At 43.0% G+C, this 25,485-nt stretch overlaps 1 protein-coding gene across 3 annotated transcripts in view; it reads left to right on the top strand.

Annotated features, from left to right (window-relative positions):
* LOC124796389 (protein GDAP2 homolog) overlaps positions 1-25,485 on the top strand; it is a 969,166-nt gene that overhangs the window by 706,472 nt on the left and 237,209 nt on the right. The gene's annotated exons all lie outside the window — the stretch shown is intronic.

Here is a 25,485-nt window from a genome sequence, read left to right as displayed (position 1 = left end):
AAATGTCGACTTTAAAAATCATTTTGTTTGTAATGGGAACAGCCTGACGCTCTCCGCCGATGCTGGGCGTCGTAAGAAAGACGTGGCGAGCAGGATTTGTTTGGGCTGACTCCAGCTACTCGCTGAAAATACAAAATTGCGAAACTGCGTATGACGATCCATAAGAGTTACAACTAGTATATGTACCCCCGGATCGATTTCAACGAACTTGGTACACACATTACTTATTGTCTCGAAATAATTACCGCCTGGGTGAAAACCACCTAGCTACCATCGGAATGGTCTGACATGGAAAATGGACAAAGAGAGAGGGAGGACAAGATTGTCAAAGCGGGGGAGAGGACGAGATGTGTGCAATGTATGTGCCCTCCGCGTATGCGGGCAAAGTCACACGTACGATGCTAGCCTAATTACACATAACACAACATGACTTTGAGCCCGGGATCACAAGACATCGTATTTAATGCATCCCCAAAGTAAAAAGTCCAGAGGATTTGAATCAGAAGACCTAGCAGGCCAAGTAACAGTTCCTCTTCGACCAATCCATCAGGCAGGATACCTTCGGCTCAGAACATGACGTGCACTCAAGGCATTATGTGCTGGACATCCATCGTGTTGCTACCACATAAGCATTCTGGTTGTTAGCGGCACTTCATCCAGAAGAGGAGGAAGAATTCGTCTGAGGAAGTTGGCAAACGCTATGCCGTTTAGAATACCATTGACGAAATAAGGGCCAATAATTGTAGTACCAAGCATCCCACACCAGAAGTTAACACTCCATTGACGCTGATGTTCCACCTGTCTAAGCCATCGTAGGTTGTTGCAGGATCAATAATGCATGTTCCTTGTATTTACCTGTCCTTCGTTTGAGAAGGAACATTCATCGGTAAATAGAACATAGCAGAAGTTAGGGTTGGCGAAGATTTGCTGCCGGGCGACGTGGCCGAGCGGTTCTAGGCGCTACAGTCTGGAAGCGCGCGACCGCCGCGGTCGCAGGTTCGAATCCTGCCTCGGGAATGGATGTGTGTGATGTCCTTAGGTTAGTTAGGTTTAAGTAGTTCTAAGTTCTAGGGGACTGATGACCACAGAAATTAAGTCCCATATTGCTCAGACCCATTTGAACCATTTTTTTGAAGATTTGCTGCTGTGCCCACTGACAGAACTGTACACGATTCTCGAAATCATCCCATGCAATTCTCGATGTAGGTGTACATAGTAAGGATGGAACCGGTGTCGTTTAAGAATACGATGTACACCGGTTTTTAGGAATGCCAATCTAGTGTTCAAGCTGTCGTGCGGTCACATGTGGATTCATAGCAACGGAAACGAGAACAGTAACTTCGGCATCTTTGTCTGTGCGAGTGCTACAACGATTGCGTTGTCGTGGGTTGAAACTCCCCGTTTCCGGAAGCGTCGCAACATGATGAGAAAAATCCGTCGGGAAGGTGGGTTCTTGTCAGGATATCGCCTTCTGTACAGTTCCGCTACCTGCGTAGCATTTCGCCTACCTTCAACGACAACAATAATAAAAGGAAACGCTATGTCGATGCAGTTTGTAGAAAGGACAGCCTTCATTGTATGCCTTCTCTACACAACATAATTTAAAACGACTAAAGTACTGTACCAAATGTACCCGTACATAAGAAAACAGTATTGCAATTACTGTACTGCTAACTTACATTCCCCATAGATGAGTAGCATTTCTACCTTCTCTTCGTTGGTGTATATTCTACTCACACGACTCTTCAATTGACGATGGTTGACGGAATGACGGGTATGCATTCTTCTTATGTTTACATTTGTCCTCTGTCAATGCCAACACGTGGATGTGTTCCATAACCGCGAGTACCTGCACTAAGCGCTGGGAGAGTCGACGTCAATGTTGTGTTATGTAACTAATAATGTTGTGTTTCAGTGAATGGTACACTTGAAACTTTTTTGAATAGGTCTTTAGGAGAGGAAATGAATTACCGAATAAAAAATACAGGGTGTCATTTAAAAAAGTCATATCGGTGTTCATATCTTTGTAAAAAACAAAGCTACAACTAAGGTTCAAATGGTTCAAATGGCTCTAAGTACTATGGGACTTAACATCTGAGGTCATCAGTCCCCTAGACTTAGAGCTACTTAAACCTAACAAACCTAAGGACATCACATACATCCATGCTCGAGGCAGGATTCGAACCTGCGACCGTAGCAGCAGTGCGGTTCCGGACTGAAGCGCCTAGAACCACTCGGCCGCATCGGACGGCTTACAACGAAGGCAATCTTGCTGACCGAAGTCCCCCTGACGGCTAAAGAACATTTGGTTGAAACATTTTGTAATTTGCATCTGGACAAACAGTTATTTAGGGTGGTCAAGATAAATGGGACACCCTGTACATATAGGGTGAATCAGAACTCCACTGACAACATTTCCGAGGTTTTCCAAAAAATGGCTCTTAGCACTATGGGACTTAACATCTCAGGTCATCGGTCCCCTAGAGCTTAGAACTACTTAAACCTAACTAACTTAAGGACATCACACACATCCATGCCCGACGCAGGATTCGAACCTGCGACGTGGCGGTCGCGCGGTTCCAGACTGAAGCGCCTAGAACCGCTCGACTACCTGCGGCCGGCTTTTCCAATATTTCTGGGTTTTGTGGTATGAGGGCCCCATGGTTTCCAGGAGCGTGTTACAAAATTATAACGTAATTATGATTTATTTAGTTTGTTGCCTCCACTTAACATTGTTCCTGTGAAACAACAGTGAAGAGGTTCGTAAGATGCACTCATTAAAAAGCACAACACGAAACACAGTGTTGTGCGACGCCATCAGCTCTGCGATGTGTTTCACATCGTTGTTCGAACAGCTGAGTATAGCGTCGTTGTGCCCCTCTTCCAGTGCATTCAGTGCACCCACACACATGGTACATAATGACCGACTCTCCGTAAGCCAACATATCTGTCGTACTGTGTACCGCTGCTAACGTAACAATTGACACTGCCAGAATAAGAAACATGAGACAGAGACAGGCAGTAGTGAATGCAAGCTCGAGTGCGAAGAGTGAAGCCCGTGCAGGGTATGGTGGCCGATGTACAGTGGCCAGTTTTCGTCCAAAGCGCTCGGTGAGTTCATTCGTTTGTTCGGAAAGGGAGGCAGACAGTGTTGTAACCCTTCGGCCGACCGACGATGACAGAATCAAGGCGCACGCACTGCAATCTTTCTCAAACGATTTTACAGAAACTATTCCGTAAAAAAAAATCATTTTTTGCGTTACTTACAGTAGAAAATAGATTAAGGAAAGGCAAACGTACGTTTCTAGCATTTGTAGACTTAGAGAAAGCTTTTGACAATGTTGACTGGAATACTCTCTTTCAAATTCTGAAGGTGGCAGGGGTAAAATACAGGGAGTAAAAGGCTATTTACAATTTGTACAGAAACCAGACGGCAGTTATGAGTTTCGAGGGGTATGAAAGGGAAGCAGTGGTTGCGAAGGGAGCGAGACAGGGTTGTAGCCTATTCCCGATGCTAATTAGTCTGTATATTGAGCAAGCAGTAAAGGACACAAGAGAAAAATTCGGAGTCGGTATTAAAATCCATGGAGAAGAAATAAAAACTTTGAGGTTCGCCGATGACATTGTTAATTCCGTCAGAGACAGCAAAGGACTTGGAAGGGCAGTTGGACGGAATGGACAGTGTCTTGAAAGGAGTATATAAGATGAACATCAACGAAAGCAAAACAGGGATAATGGAATGTAGTCGAATTAAATCGGGTGATGCTGAGGGAATTAGATTAGGAAATGAGACGCTTAAAGTAGTAAATGAGTTTTGCTATTTGGGGAGCAAAATAACTGATGATGGTCGAAGTAGAGAGGATATAAAATGTAGACTGGCAGTGGCAAATAAAGCGTTTCTAAAGAAGAGAAATTTGTTAACATCGAGTATAGATTTTAAGTGTCAGGAAGTCGTTTCTGAAAGTATTTGTTTGGAGTGTAGCCATGTATGAAAGTGAAATGTGGACGATAAATAGTTTAGACAAAAAGAGAATAGAAGCTTTTGAAATGTGGTGCTACAGAAGAATGCTGAAGATTAGATGGGTAGATCACATAACTAATGAGGAGGAACTGACCAGAATTGGGGAGAAGAGAAATTTGTGGCACAACTTGACTAGAAGAAGGGATCGGTTGGTAGTGCATATTCTGAGGCATCAAGGGATCACCAATTTAGTATTGGAGGGTACTGTGGAGGGTAAAAATCGTGGAGGGAGACCAAGAGATGAATACACTAAGCAGATTCAGAAGGATATAGGTTGCAGTAGGTACTGGGAGATGATGAAGCTTGCACAGGATACAGTAGCATGGAGAGCTGCATAAAACCAGTCTCTGGACTGAACACCACCACAACAACAACAACATAGTTTATATGTCAGGTTCATGATGATGCGCCCATCATTTGGTTAATGGTCGTAGTTACTATGGTATTTACTTGGAAGAAAGACAATGCGCGAAATTCGAAAAAGTTTGCAGTGAAAAATAGGGGTCACTGTTGTTTTGCGTTTGTGCACATTGCACATATCTTGCTGCATATGAAAATTAATTAACATATAGAACTTTTCTTTGCACTTGAGTAGAGGTCTTTATCTGTCACGAGTTTCGAGATAATTGATCTGATGCAGCACACTCATTTGCAATCGTGCCACGCCAGCGATAAAGCCAAAGTGAGATAGTCACAACAGTTCTGACATTTCGTAAACGGTCTGAGATATAGAAATGAGATTTTGGCAAATGATAGCACACAAAGAGGACAGTATTTTGCTGTACAATTATTACGCAAAACTTCATTATCTGCCATGTTATTCCACCAAAGCCGGCCGTAGTGGCCGAGCGGTTCTAGGCGCTTCAGTCCGGAACCGTGATACTGCTACGGTTGCAGGTTCGAATCCTGCCTCGGGCATGGACGTGTCCTTAGGTTACTTAGGTTTAAGTAGTTCTAAGTCTAGGGGACTGCTGACGTCAGATGTTAAGTCCCATAGTGCTTAGAACCATTTGAACCATTTATTCCACCAGGTACAGACTTTTTTTTTATGAAAGAATGTAACTTTTAAGGGCATGCTGTTACACATCAGAGATCACAAAATACACCAGCAGCCTGTAGTTTATCGTCTAATGAATTAATTACATTCTCACTGTATGTGCAGATAGTCTTCTCAGTATCAGAACCCTTTACAAATCCGAATTGTGACTTGGATAATATTTTATTTGTGGTCAGATGGTTAAGCTGACGACTGTATATTATCTTTTCTAGAATTTTTAAGAATTCGGATAAAAGTGAAATTGGACGGTAGTTTCATCGTATTTATTTATCTCCTTTCTTGCACAGAGACTTAATTTCAGGAAATGTTCCAATGGTAAAATGCTGGTTACCCAAGTAACTTAAAATGTCACGAAACCCAGAGGCACACTGTTTAAACAACTTTATTCATATATTATCACAGCAACTAAAACTTAACTTCGTCCGAACAGGCCAGGAAGGCCCAATGATACAGAATTTTTAAATTTTAAGGATTTTATGATGGACATTACTTCTACTGGTGTTGTGAGGGTCGTACTCATATCATTGTAATTATTTGTTGTGACTGTTCTGAAATATTCGATGACAGCATCTACTGAACCTGATAATCCTATCTTTTCAGTTCTGAAGTGCTTATTGAAAAGTTCATCAAAAGTGTACACATCTGTTACCCGTGTATCATTTACTCTTAATGCTATGTGCTCCTCTTCATAGTAAAATACATATGTTGTCTCTCTCTGTCACGTACTATTCTCATTGCAAACTGGACTTTTCATAATGCCAGTAATACTTTATCTCTGTTGTTGCTTCTGTTCAGAACCATTAGCGTATAACAGGATGATATTTTAGGTATAAGAGCTTGAACATTTGTGTTCAATTATAGATCACTCTGCACACAAATCCCCAAAAATTTCACTTCAGTCACTTTTAAACTTTTGTTCTTTATTTTCAAGTAGTAGTCATTTAACGGGACACTTAAGAAGAAGTCCATAGATATAATTTTCTCAGTGTTAACTGAAAACTTATTTTATTTCAGCATCAGCGACGTGTCTACTGATGACTGAAGGGCTTTCCTGCCCATTACGCACTGAAGGGGACGCGATTTCACTGCATGATAATCCTATTAAATAAGATGCAGCGGGCACCTCGTATCACAGGCTGTTAACTTCTTCATAAAGAGTCTTTTGGCAGCTTTTACTTCTGGCAAACCGCGATACTTACTGGTCATCGTTCTTATGCAACCCTTTATACAGACACCAGGCGCTCCTCGGCTCCCACATGTGATTTTGCTCTATGATCGCCATCGTCTACTTACCGCATAGGACGTTTCCCACAAGTGTTTTTGCTCTGTGATCACCATCATTTATCTACCGCATAGGCCTGTGACTTTCATAGAACGTTCTTTCATGTTGCTGGAGTTTCCGCAAACAATAGGTTAGCTATTTGGCCATGTGAATTGACGACATGTCTTAAATTGTGTGAAACCTCGCTATTTCTTTCGTTTCTTGAGGGGGGGGGGGGGGAGTGTTTTGTAGGATGCAGGTCACGGTTTTCTGTTGCCCATTTTGGTTTTCTGCAGTTACCTTAAAGAGCTTCATCGGATGGCTATTATGTTGTCTCTTAAAAGGTAGAGGCCCGATTTCCTTCACTTCCTGCACAAAAAATTGTGGCCTCTGTTTTATAATCACAGCCCTACCTCGCTGCGTTTCAACACTCCCGACGTTAAGGTCTAAAGAATACACTCCAAGGAAAAAAAACACACACCACCAAGGAACTATCCGATTGAGACGAAAATCGGTAGATGTTATGTACATTTACAGACAAAAAAAGATTACAATTTCAGAAAAATTTGATGATTTATTCAACAGACGCGTTAGTTCACTTCTGTCCCTAGTGTAAGCAGTTATTCGACTTGCCATTGACCGATAGAGTTGTTGGATGTCCTCCTGAGGGATATCGTGTCGGATTCTGTCCAACTGCCGCGTTAGATCATCAAAATCCCTAAATGGTTGGACGGCCCTGCCCATAATATACCAAACCTTCCCAACTGGGGAAAGATCCTGCCACCTTGCTGGCCAAGATTGGGTTTGGAAAGCACGAAGACAAGCTGTAGAAACTCTCGCCAGTCATCGAGGCTCATTTCGGAGCGAGACCCATCGCTGAAAACAATTACACTCCAATCAATGGGATTACAGGCCAAAGACGTGTCTGGGGACGTCCCTGACAGCTGTGGGACGCCAGCCTGACAGTCGCCCGCCATACGGCCCGACACCCAGGAGCGATGGTGTGGTGTGCCATTTCTTTTCATAGCAGAAACCCTTGGTTGTCATTCGCGGCCCCCTCAAGTACAGCGACACGTCGACGGTATACAACACCTCGTTTTGTTGCCCTTCATGGCAAGCCATCTAGGGAGTACATTTCAGCAAAGTGATACCCGTGCGCACACTGCAAGAGTCTGTACTGCTTGTCTTCATACCCGCCAAACCCTAGCAAAGTCGCCGGATCTTCCCCATTGGGAAAGTTTGGAGCATTGTGGGTAGCGCCCTCCAACCATCTCGGGATTTTGATGATTTCACGCGCCAATTGGACAGAATTTGGCACGATATCCCTGAGCAGGACATCCAACAACTCTATCAATGAGTGCCAAGTCAAATAACTGTTTGTCTTAGGTGTATCAACACGTTATTGACTTGCTCAAGTTGTAAACCTCTTACTCTTGAATAAATCGTCCACTTTTTTCTAAAATTGTAATAATTTGTTCTTCTGTACATGTACATCACATATACCGATTTCCGACCCGTTCGAATAATTCCTTCGTGGCGCTTCGTTCTTTTTTTCTCGGAGTGTATTTTCTTTTGTCATGAGCTTTTCAGTTTTCTCTTTAGAAGTAACACGTCGCTATGGTTGACATCTTTTCGTCATCATAGAAAGACAGAAGGAAAATAAATATCAAATCTTATAAATTCCTTTCTTTAAACTGTCTCTGTGCATGTGGTTCCGTTCATGCATCCATATGGCAAAACGAATATTGTGCATCATCAACTTACGGGAAGAAGTGAGAGCAGATTAAAATCCGGTGCCTATCCAGATTCTGTTCTTCACTGCTCTCATTTTACTGCGTTAGACATTCATTTGCTCACTTGCATCATGGATCGTGATTAGCTTGCACTCGACTACCTTTATCTTGTCGTGCAGTAGCGGTCACAAATCATGGTTAGTTTCGTCCTGCTGTGAAGCACGTAGCTTACTTCAGTCAGCTATATTACGCGTGGAACTATTCAACTGAAAATTTACTCTAAAATCAGGAGGCGTGATGGCGCAAGCCAAAGGAGGTGCTCAAACTCATCAATATATTCAAGAAACCACAACTGGGTAGAGATAGCATTTACATTAGGAAAGACGACGTCTTACCAGGCAACAACGTCTGTACTAGAAGCTGCAGCTCGTCCCACAAAATGACCACGTAATACTTTGCCGCAATTCTTTGTATAACTGAAAAGTGCGGACAGAACCAAAATATTCGATAAAACAGCGGCCTTAGTACATCTGAGGCCAACCGTATGATGAAGTCGGTACGATTCATAAGAGTCCTTGTGGGTCCGCTACAAATATAAAATTTCTCGCTTCTAACAAGGCATAGGATCACTAACTGAGCAACGTTACTTGCACTCCACTCACTGTCACTCTTCGGTTATGTTCCGTGGTGTCAATACTCTTTTGTGAGGTTGTAATTCTTTCTTCATAGAGTGAGAGATCTGAAGATTTACCATTTTGTCAGAGATAATCAATAAGTACTGCACGAATCAGACCAGCGGTAGTACGTAGTTTTATTAACTCGTAGATCTTTTTTACAACATGATGTCCTTGATATCAGAAAACGGTTTTTCTACGAAGTTATTACGTTTTGATGTCAAGATGTGCCCTCAGTACTTTTTTTGGCCTCCACGATCACTGAGCAGCGAGTTTCTTCCATCGTTACTCTCCATTGATGATATCTTGGTACGTATTTTGTGTTTTTAAAACAACTACACCAACTAACCACGCTCCTGTTTCATGTTCCCGTTGAAAACCATAATTTTGACTCGCCTCTTCTTCTGGAAGAGCTCCACAAAGGAATACGTAATCCACCATCCGCTGTGTACAGGTTGACGTTTCCCGCCGCAATAACTACTGACAGCCTTGGGAGAGCCTGTCCTGACAAAACTCTACCAACTGGTGAGCAAAATGTATGAGACAGGCGAAATACCCTCAGACTTCAAGAAGAATATAATAATTCCAATCCCAAAGAAAGCAGGTGTTGACAGATGTGAAAATTACCGAACTATCAGCTTAATAAGTCACAGCTGCAAAATACTAACACGAATTCTTTATAGACGAATGGAAAAACTAGTAGAAGCCAACCTCGGGGAAGATCAGTTTGGATTCCGTAGAGACACTGGAACACGTGAGGCAATACTGACCTTACGACTTATCTTAGAAGAAAGATTAAGGAAAGGCAAACCTACGTTTCTAGCATTTGTAGACTTAGAGAAAGCTTTTGACAATGTTGACTGGAATACTCTCTTTCGAATTCTGAAGGTGGCAGGGGTAAAATATAGGGAGCGAAAGGCTATTTACAATTTGTACAGAAAGCAGATGGCAGTTATAAGAGTCGAAGGGCATGAAAGGGAAGCAGTGGTTGGGAAAGGAGTGAGACAGGGTTGTAGCCTGTCCCCGATGTTATTCAATCTGTATATTGAGCGAGCAGTGAAGAGTAGGTATTCAAATCCATGGAGAAGAAATAAAAACTTTGAGGTTCGCCGATGACATTGAATTCTGTCAGAGACAGAAAAGAACTTGGAAGGGCAGTTGAAAGGAATGGATAGTGTCTTGAAAAGAGGGTATAAGACGAACACCAACAAAAGCAAAACGATGATAATGGAATGTAGTCGAATTAAGTCGGGTGATGCTGAGGGTATTAGATTAGGAAATGAGACACTTAAAGTAGTAAAGGAGTTTTGCTATTTGGGGAGCAAAATAACTGATGATGGTCGAAGTAGAGAGGATATAAAATGTAGGCTGGCAATGGCAAGGAAAGCGTTTCTGAAGAAGAAAAATTTGTTAACATCGAGTATTGATTTAAGTGTTAGGAAGTCGTTTCTGCAATTATTTGTATGGAGTGTAGCCATGTATGGAAGTGAAACGTGGACGATAAATAGTTTAGACAAGAAGAGAACAGAAGCTTTCGAAATGTGGTGCTACAGAAGAATGCTGAAGATTAGATGGGTAGATCACGTAACTAATGAGGAGCTGTTGAATAGGAATGGGGAGAAGAGACGTTTGTGGCACAACTTGATTAGAAGAAGGGATCGGTTGGTAGGACATGTTCTGAGGCATCATGGGATCACCAATTTAGTATTGGAGGGCAGCGTGGAGGGTAAAAATCGTAGAGGGAGACCAAGAGATGTATACACCAAGCAGATTCAGAAGGATGTAGGTTGCAGTAGGTACTGGGAGATGAAGAAGCTTGCACAGGATAGAGTAGCATGGAGAGCTGCATCAAACCAGTCTCAGGACTGAAGACCACAGCAACAACAACAACAACAACAACAACAACAGTAGCTGCTACGTCGCTTGGGAAATCTTGTGTCCTCGGCTCCAGACAGTTCCATTTTCGGGAAAGAAACATGCTGTCATTCATTCTTTTTGGTTTGATAATCACTTGTAAATGATAAAATATAAAGTATATGATATATGAAACTTCCTGGCAGATTAAAACTGTGTGCCGGACCGAGACTCGAACTCGGAACCTTGCTCGCGTAAGGCAAAGGTTCCGAGTTCGAGTCTCGGTCCGGCACACAGTTTTAATCTGCCAGGAAGTTTCATATCAGCGCACACTCCGCTGCAGAGTGAAAATCTTATTCTGTATGATATATGTACGAGGGGTGTTCAATAACAATGCGACATATTTCTTTTCTGAGAGCAGGTTGGTTTTATTCAGGGTTCCTATACACCATACAGGGTGATCCATTGATCGTGACCGGGCCAAATATCTCACGAAATAAGCGTCAGACGAAAAAATTACAAAGAACGAAACTTGTCTAGCTTGCAGGGGGAAACCAGATGGCGCTATGGGTGGCCCGCCAGATGGCGCTGCCGTAGATCAAACGGATATCAACTGCGTTATTTTTTTTTTTTTTTAAGTAGGAACCCCCATTTTTATTACATATTCGTGTAGTACGTAAAGAAATATGAATGTTTTAGTTGGACCACTTTTTTCGCTTTGTGACAGTTGGCGCTGTAATAGTCACTAACATATGGCTCACAATTTTGGACGAACAGTTGGTAACAGGTAGATTTTTTAAATTAGAATACAGAACGTAGCTACGATTGAAAATTTTATTTCGGTTGTTCCAATGTGATACATGTACCTTTGTGAACTTATCATTTCTGAGAACGCATGCTGCTTTAGCGTGGTTACCTGTAAATACCACATTAATGCAATAAATGCTCAAAATGATGTCCGACAACCTCAGTGCATTTGGCAATCCGTGTAACGACATTCCTCTCAACAGCGAGTAGTTCGCCTTCCGTAATGTTCGCACATGCATTGACAATTCGCTGACGCATGTTGTCAGGCGTTGTCGGTGGATCACGATAGCAAATATCCTTCAACTTTCCCCACAGAAAGAAATCCGGGGACGTCAGATCCGTTCAACATGCGGGCCATGGTGTGGTGCTTCGACGACCAATCCACCTATCATGAAATATACTATTCAATACCGCTTCAACAACACGTGAGCTATATGCCACACATCCATCATGTTGGAAGTACATCGCCATTCTGTCATGCAGTGAAACATCTTGTAGTAACATCAGTAGAACGTTACGTAGGAGAACAGCATACATTGCACCATTGAGATTGCCATCGATGAAATGGGGGCCACTTATCCCGCCAAGGTCGCTGATGTTCCACTTGCCGCAGCCATCTTGGATTTTCCGTTGCCCAGTAGTGCATATTATGCCGGTTTACGTTACCGCTGTTGGTGAATGACGCTTCGTCGCTAAATAGAACGCGTGCAAAAAATCTGTCATCGTCCCGTAATTTCTCTTGTGCCCAGTGGCAGAACTGTACACGACGTTCAAAGTCGTCGCCATGCAGTTCCTGGTGCATAGAAATATGGTACGGGTGCAATCGATGTTGATGTAGCATTCTCAACACCGACGTTTTTTACATTCCCGATTCTCGCGCTATTTGTCTACTACTAATGTGCGGATTAGCCGCGAGAGCAGCTAAAACACCTACTTGGGCACCATCATGTGTTGCAGGTCGTGGTTGATGTTTCACTCGTGGCTGAACACTTCCTGTTTCCTTAAATAGCGTAATTATTCGGCGAACGGTGCAGGATACCGAGCAACATACATAGCACACGCCCGTTGGGCATTTTGATCACAATAGGAATCCATCAACACGCTATCGACCTTTTCCGCAATTGGTAAACGGTCCATTTTAAGACGGGTGATGTATCACGAAGCAAATACCGTCCGCACTGGCGGAATGTTACGTGATATCACGTACTTACACGTTTGTGACTATTACAGCGCCATCTATCACAAATCGAAAGAAGTGGTCCAACTAAAACATTTTATTGATTTACGTACTACACGAATATGTAATAAAAATGGAGGTTCCTGTTTTAAGAAACGCAGTTGATATCCGTTTGACCTATGGCAGCGCCATCTAGCGGGCCAGTCATCTTGGCATCTGATTTCCCCCTTCAAGCTAGACGAGTTTCGTTCTTTGTAGTTTTTTCGTTTTTGCTTATTTCGTGAGATATTTGGGCCGGTCTCTATCAGTGGACCACCCTGTATTATTCCCCACTCATTTGCCTACAAAGCCCTATTTTTTCGACGTAATCTCCGTTCAATGCGACGGACTTACGCCACCTTACAGAGAGGGGCTCTTCATCCACATGGTACCATTCTACTCTTCTACTTCGGAACCAACGTCTTGTTGCGTCATTAACCTCCCCATCTTCTATGTACTGCTTCCCGTGAAGTGCATCCTTCATTGGGCCAAACACACGGAAATCGGAAGGTGCGATTTCCGGGCTATAGAGTAGACGAGGAAGAACAATCCAATGAAGTTTTGTGAGGTCCTCTCGGTGCGCAGACTTATGTAAGGCCTTGCGTTGTCATGGAGAAGTACTTCGTTCGCATTTTTATGGCGACGAATTCGCTGAAATTGTTTCTCCAATTTCCAGAAGGCAGCACACTACACTTCAGAGTTGATCGTTGCACCATGAGGGAGGATATCAAACAGAACAGTCTCTTCGGAATCTCAGAAGACTGTCGCCATGACTTTACCGTCTAAGGGCTAAGAGTGCGGCTTTGACATTTTTTTTTGGGGGGGCGGGGGGGGGGGGGGGGGTAGCGCGACCTTATTGCGATGACCACGGACGCGTCGCCCAACGACTCAGCGTGCTTTTGTTCCGTAGGTGTGCTCCAAGAGCCTGCGAATATCTACCATGCTCTGCTTTTCCGCCAAAGGAAACTCAGTGACAGCTCTCTGCTTGGAATGCACCTCCATTACAGAGGCCGTTTTGGAGGCTACGTGTAGTGCTATCACCCATCTGAACTTCATGAAACAATAGCGGCTCGAGCGGAAGTATTCCACGATATCGCACAACAGATTCCACATTTTTAAACCGGAACTGGCCGAGAGAAACAGTGTTGGATTACTTATTGAATGCTCCTTGTATTAAATGACCTAATGTACAGCTTGCTGAAAGGTGGTATCGTTAATGTAAAAGTGAATAAATGAAATAAGATAAATAAGAGTAAATAAGTAAAAATCTTCCAGCATCGATGATTAACGAAGTGTAGAGAAATGTGTAACTGCTCGACTGATTGCTATAAGACTGTCATGGTTGATCCTGATTTATCTTTTCCATAGTTTTCTTAAATGATTTCAGGTAACTGCGGGCATAGTTTCTTCAGCAAGACTCCAACCTGTACCCTCATCTGTGTTGGAGACTTACGTGTCGGTTATCTATTTCTCCGTGCATGAAGCTTCTCTTTTGGGCCAACTTGCCTGAGTGAATCATATGCCCTAAATAGGTACATAAGGAAAAGCCTCGACAAGCTACGACAAAAGCTAAAAAGCAATGATAATAAACACTAGCGCGACCTCTGTAAGCGTCGGAAAAGATGTATTTTGCTACGCCGGAAGGCGAATGACAAATGATAAAAACTTCTTTTTTTTCAATTATTACATAGATTCTGTCTTTAGATCTCGTACGGAGAAGATGTATTTTTTGTGAGAAGTGTGTAGTATACATTGTGTTGTCTGAATAATAATTTTTATGGAAGTATGAAGTGTGAGAGTTCTTTTTAGTGCAAAACCACGAAAGTTTTCTTTTCTTCCGCGCATTATGCTAACGCCATGTCACTGTAGCTGCCTGCATCTGAAGAGGAAGTCCGATAAAAATCAGTACTGTATTCACAGTTAAAAATGAGAAGTACTTATGGCGGAAGAAGAAGCATATAACTAAATTCCGTAAATCTCAACGGCGTAAAGAAAGCAAAATGGACGTAATTTCACGCTACTACTGACTTACAATTTACAAGATTTGTAAATTAAGACTGAAAGACAATTAATCCACTTCAAAATTTATAAAAATCGAATTTGATATTATTGTGGTTGATTCCATTAATAGCCCGATCTCTGACGTAAAACATTACGCGAATTAGCAACCTGTAAGTGTGTGCCGGCCGAAGTGGCCGTGCGATTAAAGGCGCTGCAGTCTGGAACCGCAAGACCGCTACGGTCGCAGGTTCGAATCCTGCCTCGGGCATCGATGTTTGTGATGTCCTTAGGTTAGTTAGGTTTAACTAGTTCTAAGTTCTAGGGGACTAATGACCTCAGCAGTTGAGTCCCATAGTGCTCAGAGCCATTTGAACCATTTTGTAAGTGTGTAGTGAATTACGCTCAGAACACTAAGCAAGCAGAAAGAAATCTAACTGGAAGAAGAAAACAAATTGGGCTGATTTAACATCTACATTTACAGCCACATTCTGAAAATCACTTTGAAGTGTGTAGCAAAATCTACTTCTCATAGTACAACCTGTTGGGGCTTTTTCCTGTTGCATACACGTAGAGCGCCCGGGAAGGGTGAGTAGTGCGTAACTGATGGTGAGCCTACCCCTGGCAGAAACGCGACTTATAATTTTGGTATTGTAGAGGGCGTTTGAGAGAAGTTTGCCTTAATTTAATTAAATCCTGCGCCACATTTTTGCATTCAAATGCTGCTTGTGCGTCTCCGATCGTTGGGGATCACTTGGCGGAAATGATAGAAGTATTCACTTCAGAATTAAATTTGAAGTATTAATTTTATTGCAATTAAATATATGTCAATTTTATTTCCCACCAGTTTAATTGCATCAAACTTATCAAAGTAAAAACATTGCATCTTCCAACCGACCAACCCCACCTCACTCCTGGAAATTGAAATAAGAACACCGTGAATTCATTGTCCCAGGAAGGGGAAACTTTATTGACACATTCCTGGGGTCAGATACATCACATGATCACACTGACAGAAACACAGGCACATAGACACAGGCAACAGAGCATGCACAATGTCGGCACTAGTACAGTGTATATCCACCTTTCGCAGCAATGCAGGCTGCTATTCTCCCATGGAGACGATCGTAGAGATGCTGGATGTAGTCCTGTGGAACGGCTTGCCATGCCATTTCCACCTGGCGCCTCAGTTGGACCAGCGTTCGTGCTGGACGTGCAGACCGCGTGAGACGACGCTTCATCCAGTCCCAAACATGCTCAATGGGGGACAGATCCGGAGATCTTGCTGGCCAGGGTAGTTGACTTACACCTTCTAGAGCACGTTGGGTGGCACGGGATACATGCGGACGTGCATTGTCCTCTTGGAACAGCAAGTTCCCTTGCCGGTCTAGGAATGGTAGAACGATGGGTTCGATGACGGTTTGGATGTACCGTGCACTATTCAGTGTCCCCTCGACGATCACCAGTGGTGTACGGCCAGTGTAGGAGATCGCTCCCCACACCATGATGCCGGGTGTTGGCCCTGTGTGCCTCGGTCGTATGCAGTCCTGATTGTGGCGCTCACCTGCATGGCGCCAAACACGCATACGACCATCATTGGCACCAAGGCAGAAGCGACTCTCATCGCTGATGACGACACGTCTCCATTCGTCCCTCCATTCACGCCTGTCGCGACACCACTGGAGGCGGGCTGCACGATGTTGGGGCGTGAGCGGAAGACGGCCTAACGGTGTGCGGGACCGTAGCCCAGCTTCATGGAGACGGTTGCGAATGGTCCTCGCCGATACCCCAGGAGCAACAGTGTCCCTAATTTGCTGGGAAGTGGCGGTGCGGTCCCCTACGGCACTGCGTAGGATCCTACGGTCTTGGCGTGCATCCGTGCGTCGCTGCGGTCCGGTCCCAGGTTGACGGGCACGTGCACCTTCCGCCGACCACTGGCGACAACATCGATGTACTGTGGAGACCTCACGCCCCACGTGTTGAGCAATTCGGCGGTACGTCCACCCGGCCTCCCGCATGCCCACTATACGCCCTCGCTCAAAGTCCGTCAACTGCACATACGGTTCACGTCCACGCTGTCGCGGCATGCTACCAGTGTTAAAGACTGCGATGGAGCTCCGTATGCCACGGCAAACTGGCTGACACTGACGGCGGCGGTGCACAAATGCTGCGCAGCTAGCGCCATTCGACGGCCAACACCGCGGTTCCTGGTGTGTCCGCTGTGCCGTGCGTGTGATCATTGCTTGTACAGCCCTCTCGCAGTGTCCGGAGCAAGTATGGTGGGTCTGACACACCGGTGTCAATGTGTTCTTTTTTCCATTTCCAGGAGTGTAGTAAGGAGGGAATGAGGGGCTAATGGTAGCTCAGGTAGACTCTCTTCGTAAGCAGCTACACATGTAGGAGCTTTTGGATACACCTCTACAAAACAAAATACCGTTTGAAAATGACTGATTTACTTACCAACCGGGAGACAATTAGTACAATATCGTCCACAAAACGAAGGCGATTCACATTCCGTTAACATACATTTGTTCTTCGTTTTCCCCGTTAAAGGATCTGAAAAATCTAGGACCGCCCAGAACAGTTTTCGTGATAGTTCGCTAACTCACTACTGTTTCATTTTCTAAATTTTCTACCATGACAGCTCTAGCAGTAACGTATATATCCTTCAACATATTGCTGAAATTAAGTACTTTCAGCAGATCTATGAATCCCAGAAGAAGTCATAATTCCTGCTTATTGATTCATGCTCCACTCCTAAAGCATACTTGTTCTGTTGCTTTATTAAAACTCAGTGCTATTTCTATGTGGTTGCTAATAATATTTGTGATTATTTTGTGCATTACGGGTAAGAATCTGATAGGTCTATAGTTTTTCGTGCCCGTCAGTATTCAGGTCTTTTAAGGCTATGATACGCATTCCATATTGCTCAAATACTCCCACGCCCTGTTCACATCGGATCCCGCCGTCGCAAATGACGTCACGCCCATTGTTTTGTTCTGTGTGCGCAGCTGTGTTGTCTGTGGACTTGCTTAAGGCACAAGGTCGGTCATTGTCAATGTTTCTTTTCGTTTCTTTTTTTTCCTTGTAATGTAGATGTACGTAGAGATTAGCATGGTTCGTAACACCATTCCTCCTAATTGTGTAGATTTCCAGTTTCTAGCAGCTATAATTGCTTACGTATATAGAAATTTATCAACACTAGGTTTTCTTACCCTTTCGGAAACTCTTACAAACGCTGCCTTCTGTCCAAATTACACGCTTTTTCTTGATATTGTTTTCACTTTGTTCGAATAGAAGCATCTTTTTTTCATTTCAAAAGAAATTCTGAAAAAATTATTGGCAAACAATTGTGCAACCGTGAGATACCCGGATGTTACGGATAGGGTGTTCGTTCCACTGTAATCAGTAAATGCGTTCTCCGAAAAAATATGCAGTATGCACATATCTCCTGAATTTTATTTTAATTCTTTTTGAATTTCAGACGAGGTGATCTCTTCTGTTCAGCTTTAAATCCACTGTTCGCACCTTTAGCTAAACTGACATCATAAGAATTTTTGCGGTTTTACCTTTGCGTTACACTAAAAATAGTTCACAACAGCAAATGTAATACATCGTAGGGAAGCTCACAGAAGCAATTTGAGATCTTCATATTGAAGAGTCAGTTTATTTCAACAGAGGAATAGAAATTTCATTTTTACTCCGTGCAATAGTGCTTCCGATAAATCGAGAAGAGCAGTGTCTTATGGATATATTTTACATTGCCGCCGAGACTCGATTAAGTATGAGTCTGAAACGTCACGTGATTTAAGAGGCAATGTTAATGAGCACGGTAAATTACTGTGGTATTATGGGGAATTCTAGTGGGTAGCATGACAATAGCTAAGTGAGAGTCTTGTTATGATCTTGTTCGAGTTTTAGAACATACCAAAGAGCAGGTATTTGTGTTTTAAGCTGCCATAGAAGATCGTTCACGTCTCGCAGAAATGGAGGCGTATAAACTTAGAGTGTGTGGGAGGGAAGACTCCCATACATTTTGCTGATCTTGCAATGTCAGCTCCTTGTATAAAGCGGTCCAGCTCAGCATTTATGCTAGATCTCTAAATGCGTCTAATATGGCGAAACTCCCATAGGCTTACATAACAACAATGATGCGATATGCTATGTAGTCGTAATCTTTACAGATCGAAGCATCGATCGAATGTGGTGGTCACGTTCATTGGCCGCCAACTACCCAGCAAAGCCATTGTGAAATGTATGACAGTACGATTGTATAAGACATTTACTATTGAGAAGTGATGTGGAAAGTGCACATAAAATGTCGGTAAATTTTTTTAAATCTTACATTTACTGATATTCGATTATTTTGGATCTAAAAGATGTAAATGCTGCTCGTTTTCAACATCATCACGGTAACTTTCCTTTGATGCACACCTCTCAGACCTTTCGAAACTGCCTACCTCTGCAAAACTGGACGCGAGTTTGGTTCAAATGGCTCTGAGCACTATCGGACTTAACTTCTGAGGTCATCAGTCCCCTAGAACTTAGAACTACTTAAACCTAACTAACCTAAGGACATCACACACATCCATGCCCGAGGCAGGATTCGAACCTGCGGCCGTAGCGGTCGCGCGGTTCCAGACTGTAGTGCCTACAACCGCTCGGCCATTCCGGCCGGCGACGCGAGTTTATACGAACCTGTATCGCCAACATCGCTCATATTATCGTATCATCAATTATTTTCTGTTCGTACGCGAACAAACTGCAAAACCTATCTCACAGTTCTATGTAGACCTATAAGGCCACAAGAGGATAAACCTCTCGAAATCTCTAATTTCAATCAAACCCGGCTTTTATTTGCTGACATTCTGTGGTAAGATACCTAGGTTCTCATGAAGATTTTAAGCTCTAGCTTGCTGTACAAAAAAAATTGTTTAAAAGTTGCAAATAATTTCTTACAAACTCTTGTGAAGACAGGAGAACCCAGTGTCAATAGTGGTAGTTTCGAAGAATGAGAGCTGGTCTGGTATTTTGACGTTACTTACTCTCTTACCTTGGTTACGAATACAAGCAGAGTGAATGTTCTGCTTAATTTAAGAAGTCTTCGTAAACTTTGTACAGGCCAACAGTGGCTAAATGTCATTTTTTATGACTACATCTGCATCTACATCCATACTCTGCAAATCACTGTGAACGGCATGGCAGAGTGAACATCTCACTGTTCCAGTTATTAGGGTTTATTCCCGTTCCATTCACGTCTGGAGCGCAGAGAAGATGATTGCTTAAAAGCCTCTGTAATTAATTTGGTCTTCTCACGATCCCTATGTCAGCGATACGCAGAGCGTTGTAATATATCCCTAGAATCATCATTTAAAGCCGGTTCTTGAAACTTTGTGGCAGTAGGCTTCCTCGGGATAGTTTGTCTGTCTCCAAGGGTCTTCCAGGTCAGATTCTTCAGCATCTGTGTGACACTCTCCCGCAGGTCAAATAAAACCCTTGACCATTCTTGCTGCCCGTCTCTGTATACGTTCAGTATCCCCCGTTAGTCCTATTTGGTATAGGTACCACATACTTGAATAGTGTTCTAGAATGGGTTGCACGAGTGATCTGTAAGAAATCTCCTTTGTAGACTGGTTGCATTCCTCAGTATTCTACCAATAAACTGAAGGCTTCCACCTGCTTTATCCACGACCGAGCCTATGTGGTCATTCCATTCCATATCCCTACGAAGCGTTAAATTCAATTATTTGTATGAGCTGGCCGATTCCAGGTGTCAATCATTGATATTAGAGTCATAGGATACTACGTTTGTTCGTTTTGTGAAGTGTACAGTTTTACATTTCTGAATATTTAAAGCAATTTTCCAGCCTTTGCACCACTTTGAAGTCTTATTACGTCCGACTGAATATTTGTGCAGCTTCGTTCAGATTGCTTTCTTTGTAGATAACTGTATCATCTACTATTAACATTGTCCGCAAGGTCATTATGTACAACATGAACAGCAAGGGACCCAACAGACTTCCCTGAGACTCTCCATCTTCGATAACATGGTGCGTCCTCTCTACCAGAAAATCCTCAGTCCAGTCACATTTTTCGCTTGATACCCTTGTGATCGTACTTTGGACAGTAAGCGTAGATGTGGTACTGAGTCAAATGCTTTTCGTAAATCAGGAAGTACTGCCCTGATGAAGAGGTTTCAGCATTTTATGTGAGAAAAGTGCGAGTTTGGTTTCGCATGATAGGTATTTTTGGAAACCATGCTGGTTGGCATGGATATGGTCCTTCTGATCGAGATACCGCGTTATGTTTGAGCTCAGAATATGCTCTAAGACTGTACAACAATCGATGTCAGGAATATTAGGTGGTAGCTTTATGGATCACTTCTGCTACCCCTTTTATAAACGGGTGTGACCCGTGTTTTCTTCCAACTTCTGGTCATGGTTTTTTGTTCGAGGTATCTGTTGTTGTTGTTGTTGTTGTTGTTGTGGTCTTCAGTCCAGAGACTGGTTTGATGCAGCTCTCCATGCTACTCTATCCTGTGCAAGCTGCTTCATCTTACAGTACCTACTGCAAACTACATGCTTCTGAATCTGTTTAGTGTATTCATCTCTTGGTCTCCGTCTACAATTTTTACCTTCCACAGTGCCCTCCTATACTAAATTGGTGATCCCTTGATGTCTCAGAACATGTCCTACCAACCGAACCCTTCTTTTAGTCAAGTTGTGCCACAAGCTCCTCTTCTCTCCAATTCTATTCAATACCTCCTCATTAGTTATGTGATCTACCCATCTAATCTTCAGCATTCTTCTGTAGCACCACATTTCGAAAGCTTCTATTCTCTTCTTGTCTAAACTATTTATCGTCCACGTTTCACTTCCATACATGGTTACACTCTATACGAATACTTTGAGAGACGACTTCCTAACATTTAAATCTATACTCGATGTTATCAAATTTTTCTTCTTCAGAAACGCTTTCCTTGCCATTGCCAGTCTACATTTTATATCCTCTCTACTTCGACCATCATCAAGTATTTTTCTCCCCAAATAGCAAAACTCCTTTACTACTTTAAGTGCCTCATTTCCTAATTAATTCCCTCAGCATCACCCGACTTAATTCGACTACATTCCATTATCCTCGTTTTGATTTTGTTGATGTTCATCTTATACCCTCTTTTCAAGACACTGTCCATTCCGTTCAACTGCTCTTCCAAGACCTTTGCTGTCTCTGAAAGAATTACAATGTCATCGGCGAACCTCAAAGTTTTTATTTCTTCTCCATGGATTTTAATACCTACTCCGAATTTTTCTTTTGTTTCCTTTACTGCTTGCTCAATATACAGATTGAATAACATCGGGGAGAGGCTACAACCCTGTCTCACTCCCTTCCCAACCACTGCTTCCCTTTCATACCCCTCGACTCTTATAACTGCCATCTGGTTTCTGTACAAATTGTAAATAACCTTTCGCTCCCTGTGTTTTACCCTGCCACCTTCATAATTTGAAAGAGAGCTTTCCAGTCAACATTGTCAAAAGCTTTCTCTAAGTCTACAAATGCTAGAAACGTAGGTTTGCCTTTCCTTAATCTTTCTTCTAAGATAAGTCGTAGGGTCAATATTGCCTCACGGGTTCCAACATTTCTACGGAATCCAAACTGATCTTTCCCGAGGTCGGCTTCTATCAGTTTTTCCATTCGTCTGTAAAGAGGTATCTAGATGGACTATATAACAGAGGTCCTAACTTACCCCCAAATTCTGTATAGCATCTGACAAGGATTCGATCGGGCCATTTAGCTATACTCAGTTTTAACCAGCTGTTTTTCAATACCACTGACACAAATACTTATTTCGCTCATCATTTCGGTGATACGAGGATTAAACTGCAGCAATTCTCCTGGGTTTTACTTCTCTCAAAACGGAGTTAAGCATTTCATCCTTTGCTTTGCTACCCTCAATTTTAGTTGCTGTGTCTGTGGTGTCACCGCCAGACACCACACTTGCTAGGTGGTAGCCTTTAAATCGGCCGCGGTCCGTTAGTATACGTCGGACCCGAGTGTCGCCACTGTCAGTGATTGCAGACCGATCGCCACCACACGGCAGGTCTAGAGACGTCCTGGCACTCGCCCCAGTTGTACAGCCGACTTAGCCAGAGATGGATCACTGACAACTACGCTCTCATTTGCCGAGACGATAGTTAGCATAGCCTTCAGCTACGTCATTTGCTACGACCTAGCAAGACGCCATAGCATTTGATATTGAGATTATAACATGTTCCGTCAAGAGCGATGTACACCAATTGTGGATTAAAGTTAAGTATTATATCAACTACGTACTTTATTTGCTACTATTAATTCCCTTAACTGTTCTAGACCTCGCGCCAGTCAGCGTGTAATTAAACGCGTGCATTTCGGCCTCCTCTAGCAACACAGTGTTGGCTCTTCTGGCAACACTTCAGTGTCATTCGCGAGTGACTAGACACTGTGGTGCCAGTAACAGCCTTTACATACGACCAGAATTGCTTAGGGTTTCGTGAAAGATCATTTCACAAAACTACGTCACACCAAGATCAAACAAATAAATTTTAAAAAAGAGAAATCCCATGTTATGATAATGTAGAATAAAGTTAGACTATTTCTTCTACTTGCATTACAGTTTCAGAATGTACAGAGTGCAACTTTCTGTGACGTGCTGCATAACAACACAGACTCCTTACCGCCAAACCATGTGGAAACACCATTACTCTGAGCCGCGTTATCGCGTCCTAAAGCAAGTGAAAATAAACGTGCTGCTCAGTTTATCGTAGAAAGACCTAATTTAAGATGGTCTCTATCTCTTTATTGACTTGATCGACCATCGAGACTTTAATCACTTTTTACGCAAGAGATTGTTTTATTTACTTTGTGATGCTGAAAGGTTTTCTATAATTACACTGTATACCATTTTTAAACATTTTATATTAATTTTAGGATAGTTTTGGTGCATACTATATTGTGTCCATGTTTACTGTTAAGCACACAAAAAAATGGTTCAAATGACTCTGAGCACTATGGGACTTAACATCTGTGGTCATCAGTCCCCCGGCCGGCCAGAGTGGCCGCGCGGTTCTAGGCACTACAGTCTGGAACTGCGGGACCGCTACGGTCGCAGGTTCGAATCCTGCCTCGGGCATGGTTGTGTGTGATGTCCTTAGGTTAGTTAGGTTTAAGTAGTTCTAAGTTCTAGGGGACTAATGACCTCAGAATTTAAGTCCCGTAGTACTCAGAGCCATTTGAACCATTTTTTTTCATCAGTCCCCTAGAACTTAGAACTACTTAAACCTAACTAACCTAAGGACATCACACACATCCATGCCCGAGACAGGATTCGAACCTGCGACCGTAGCGGTCACGCGGTTCCAGACTGAAGCGCCTAGAACCGCACATCCACACCGGCCGGCATTAAACACTCATTTCAGCCTCGTGGAAACATTTTAATTAATGGTTCCGAGTGTCCCATTTTAAACTGTTCAATCTGTGATGATGGACACTTACTTTATCTTCACACTAGCGTCCTCTACCATCTATAGGCGGCCGTGTGGCCATGCGGTTCTAGGCGCTTCAGTCTGGAACCGCGTGACCGTTACGGTCGCAGGTTCGAATCCTGCCTCGGGCATGGATGTGTGTGTTGTCTTTAGGTGATGAGTATGTCACTCGTCGAAACGTCGCTGTTTGAAGACACCGCCACCCGGCTGGAAGCCCGAGAACTCTTCGCCAGCTGTATACGCCGGGAAAGCATACACTCACATTTAGGTTTAAGTAGTTCTAAGTTCTAGGGGACTGATGATCATAGATGTTAAGTCCCATAGTGCTCAGAACCATTTGAACCATTTTTTTTCTACCATCTATAACTCTTATCGCGTAACTATCGGACGCCCTCATGCGTTCGCTAAAGCTTGTTCATATACTTAAAGTGAATAAAGCGTTCGACGTTGTTACTTGTCACAAAACTCCTAATGATCTGATGATTTCAGAAAGCCGAAATCGGTAACGATGTGAGTTATATCATGGAGTTCGATCAAGACAGAGAATTACTAATAAAATGCCAAATACGATAGCTGACTTTCATATAGATTTAATATCTTACACTGGAGGTGTAAGGCTCACATCCCCATAAAGCCACCCCTTTAGGGTTTCTCTGGTTTCCTTAACTGGTAGCAAGGTGTAAAAGAAAGGGTCAATTTCCTCCCCCACCACCTTACAATCTGAGCTTGAGCTCTCTCCGTCATGACCGCGTTAAACCCTAATCTAACCCTGTTGTTTTCTTGTTTATTTGGTACGTTGAATTTATTCATATTTGGACGGCAGTTGTTTTCTTTTTCACTGAGAATTCCCTTTAGATTTCCAAACAAGCTTTTCTGCGTACTGATTCTGGTAACCAGGGCCGGTTGGATAACATTTTTCCACATAAGCGACGTATCATCTCGTCCAGTCCCCTTTTGCTTCGAAATTTTTACTGGTGTCAGTTTTCTCTACTAATGGTGATACGCACTGTGTAGAAATTCTGAGATCAGGTTAGCTTCCATTCATAAGGCTGTTGCACTCAGCGACTCTTATATTGACTTGTAAATAATAAATTTCAGCTATCAGTCGTCCTTTTTAAATTTTATTGGCAGATCTAGATTTCAAAACTAGCCATTCTCAATGCACTATCATTTTTGATCAATGCATTTAATGCCTGTTGGTCGGGCTTTATCCACAGTTCATTGAATGAACAACAATTTTCTCAGTTCCACACTCCACTTCGCCTGTACTGGAACGCCACCTGACCTAAAAACATATGCAGTTGATAGTTTCCTGCTGTGAAAGTTGGAGAGTCCTTAAAATGTGG

This window comes from Schistocerca piceifrons, chromosome 4, assembly GCF_021461385.2.
Source record: "Schistocerca piceifrons isolate TAMUIC-IGC-003096 chromosome 4, iqSchPice1.1, whole genome shotgun sequence".
In the NCBI taxonomy this organism is placed as follows: Eukaryota; Metazoa; Arthropoda; class Insecta; order Orthoptera; family Acrididae; genus Schistocerca; species Schistocerca piceifrons.
This window is presented reverse-complemented; position numbering and strand designations above follow the sequence as displayed.